Raw genomic sequence first — 3,820 nt, 5'->3', positions numbered from 1 at the left:
ATCCATTCCCCAGGTTTCTACTGATTCAAATGAGCAAAATCTTATAATTCTGTAACCTTTCCTTCTCTAAGGTCAGATTTTGTGGTTACCCACTCCAGTATTCCGGCCTGGAGAATTCCATGGACTGTATAGTCCATGGGGTCGCAGAGTTGGACATGACTGAGGAACTTTCACTTCAATATGCTTCAGAAGCATATTGGGATGATTCTAGCCACAGATCTGATAGCAATAAGGGGAAGCAATAAGCATTTCTTTTCAACACAACTAGCCAAGGTCTCCAAGTAAGACAGCACCAGCCCTATCAACAGGGGGAAGGAAGGGCTGCTTCTGCTGGTAAGAGACGTGAAGTGTAGAGTTTTGGGGTTCAGAACACTAGGATTTATCCAAATCTACTCAAATGTCCCCATTTTCACTTTACTCTCTCCCAAACAGCATCCTAATTTTCACCTAAGAGACCTGGTAAGCTAAGAATTTAACTTATGTTGTAATTCAATAGCCCAGAATCTCTCCTTGATTTTTCATGTACATCAACCTTGTGGCTACAAGACAGCCCTGAGCTGAAAATTTAAAAGCACTTGAGACTTTCTTTTTCTTTTTTTAACCTCTCTAGCAAAAGCCCCACCATTTAAGTCTTCATTTCACAATGGTCCATTCTGGCAGCCACTTGGTCTATCAAAGTCTTTTATCCAAAAGACAGTTTATTTAACATGACCACAAGTGTAAATAATCTTTGCTTACTAATTTACCATTTTCTAATAACTAGATTCTCACTTCCTTCAAATCCAACTTAGTCATAACTAAGCAAGAATCCCATTTTTAAGGGCCTGTTATCTGAAACCAGTTTTGGAACCAAATACTGTATCAGTTAGGGTTCTGAAACTTCAGGAAACAAAACTGTTCCACCTATTTTAAGTAGAAGAGAATTCGATACAGGTAAATTAAGCGCTTACAAAAGAACTGGAAAGCTGGGCAAGTGGCTCCAGGCTGGGCATCCAGGAAAGACTCCCAGATTGGTCCACTACGAGAACTGCCACCTCTGCCACCGCCAGGAAGAGGAGGAACCAGGAGGCGAGCACTGGCTGACTGTGAGAACATACATCACGAATGGTTGTTTATGGATCAGGAAGCCCATTGACATCCACACAGATACTGATGGATACTGGTGTACCGCTGGAGGGAAACCTAAGTCTTCTGTATCTTTGCAGGAGCAATAAGGTTGCTAAAGATGACCCCTGAATCACTTCCTCCTTCAACATCCTTGTTTGTGCATCTAACTGGCAAAACATTCAGAACCTTGGTTTCAAGGACGTGCAAGACATGCAGTTTTAACTTTTCAATCTCTAGAGTACAAGAAAGTACGTTAGAAAGTGGTCAGAGTGAATAAGTACCCATTTATCATTTCCATAAATTTCTTTCACTGGCCCATCCAAGTAGGGCTGGTGACCAGACATGCCCTCTTCCCAGTTTTAGCCTTTTAAAGTTGACCACAAGCACCCCATCTGTCTGGCTTTGAAGATGACTTCTCCTCCTGGCCTCAGAGGAACCTAAAATGTCCTTGTCTACACACTCTTGTCCTCAGCCACCTTTTTAGCCTTTTACTGCCCTCCTCCTTGGTCCACTCTGTTCCAGTCATTCAGGCCACTATGCTGTAGGTGTGTGTATGTGTTTAAACAAACTAAGGATGTTCTATCAAATGGTGTTTGTACTTTACTCATGTCCAGTATATTCTTGCCTAGACACATGGGTCTTTCTCATTCAAGACTCTAACAAAATGTACCTTTATCAAAGAGGCCCACAGTACCTACCTAATGCAGCACCATCTACTACTCTTTTTGCTTTCCCTGCTTTCTTTTCTTCACTGCATTTATCCTCATCCAGACTATATATCTTGATTGCCCTTTCCCACTACAGCATGAGTTTCACAAGATCAGGCATTTTTGTGTTTTCCTTATTGCTGCACCCTGGACCTGAAACAGTAGGTATTTAAGAATGAGTGAACACTGCTGTGAAATTCAGTTTTCCCCGTTTTCTAAGCCGAGCATCAACTTTTCCCACGCATTACTCATGTTCTCCTCCAGGTGGTGCTGAAGGGTCTTTTTGTCTGCTAATGTCTAGGAGATAAAACAATGTTGCAAAGGATTAGAATAAGCTTGGTTTTTCATGGCCTCTGGTCTACAGTTGTGAGCTTTTTTTAGATGGCACCCATAATCTCCCTTAATTTATTTCTTCTTATTCTTACAGGAGAAAAATATATGGGCCTTTAACAGAAGCATTTTTGGTACTCTATGTAACAATCTTTACAACTCTGTGATTAGGACCATGATCCCCACGTTGGCTAAGTGAAAACACACTCACACATTTCTCACAGCAGTAAGAACTGGAATCTAGATAAGAATACAGCTCTGGCTGCAAACTCCTGCCCCTTCAGAAGACTTCTTTGATCTTATCCTGTTAATTGCTCCCTTGATGAGGCTTCCAGAGAAATACAAGTCTTTGAGTTGATAATTTGCATTTCAGAGATTCCCATACTGTCTGCCCCTTTTCCCAACAAGTTCCCTTTTTCACACAAAGACACCCTCCCGGGCATTCTTTCAGATATCCAAAGTCCATTAACAGCACTTCCTGTCCCAGGTGCAGGGCAATGTGCTAAGTCTGGATGCCCAAGAGATAAGAATCTTCCAAGCTGGCTGTTGTCCAGACTCACCATCCTCATCGAAGTAAAGCACAGGCCAGGAAGACAAAGAGCAGGTGCATCTGGAAAGGAAACAGAAAGCCATCTGGTCCTCAGGGAAAGGATGTTTTCAATTCTTCCTCTGGGCCCAGGGTTAAAGTGACAGAGAAGTTTGGCACTGGAAGCTCCTTAAATACTTACTGTCTGAGAGTCAGTAAATTAGGGGCATGAGAGAGTAACTGATTCAAACAGTCACAAAGTAAATTACTGCCAGATTTGGAAACTCACATCAGGTCTCATGAATCTTTTAATTTTTCTGCTATACTATGTATGAACATTCATTTCTAAGACCATTATTCTAGACAGCCAAAACCAAGGAGTAGCTCAATTCTGACAAATTTATAAGAGGAGATAAAATTAAATATGCTGTAATTTTGATGGCATGTCTCCTCTCTCCTTTCATTACAAGTTCTAGTCAGATTCCTTTGTCCCTTACTTAAAACTAGACTGGCAAAACTAGAAAGTTGTTTTTTTGCAACAGGGACTGTTTACCGGAAAGCATAACAAACACCTAGGTATTGGTTGGTGGTTAAGCAGAATAGGTACATTTCTTCATCTAGGAAGAATCCTCTGTTCCCCAACTTACAACCATGCAACATTTACTGGTATTTCTGAAGAGCCAGTGGAACTGACACCCCTTCCCTCCTTGGAAGCACAATCCAGAAAGGGGTATAATCCAGAAAGGGGTAAATAAAGCTTTAACAGGAAAACTGCACAGCTGCGTCTAGAGGGCATCTGACTGACTCCAGCTAATTCTCCAGTCTGACTGCACAGTCCAAAACAATCTTGGCTTTGCTTTCTGTCATGCTAGGAGTCATGGGTTTATAGATGAATGGCAACCCACTCCAGTACTCTTGCCTGGAAAATCCCATGGACGGAGGAGCCTGGGAGGCTGCAGTCCGTGGGGTCGCAAAGAGTCAGACACGACTGAGCGACTCCACTTCCTTCCAGTCTGGTTAGAATACCATCTTTCTTCCCTGGGATTAGGAAAGTTCAGATTTATAAACTGTTAAAGATGTAGTGGTCTATTTCAATCAAACACTTGGCTCTGGAGGACTATCCAAGCCAAGGAAAATGAGAGGAGCTGAA

This window comes from Ovis canadensis, chromosome 2, assembly GCF_042477335.2.
Source record: "Ovis canadensis isolate MfBH-ARS-UI-01 breed Bighorn chromosome 2, ARS-UI_OviCan_v2, whole genome shotgun sequence".
In the NCBI taxonomy this organism is placed as follows: domain Eukaryota; kingdom Metazoa; phylum Chordata; class Mammalia; order Artiodactyla; family Bovidae; genus Ovis; species Ovis canadensis.
Note: the sequence above shows the minus strand (reverse complement) of the source record.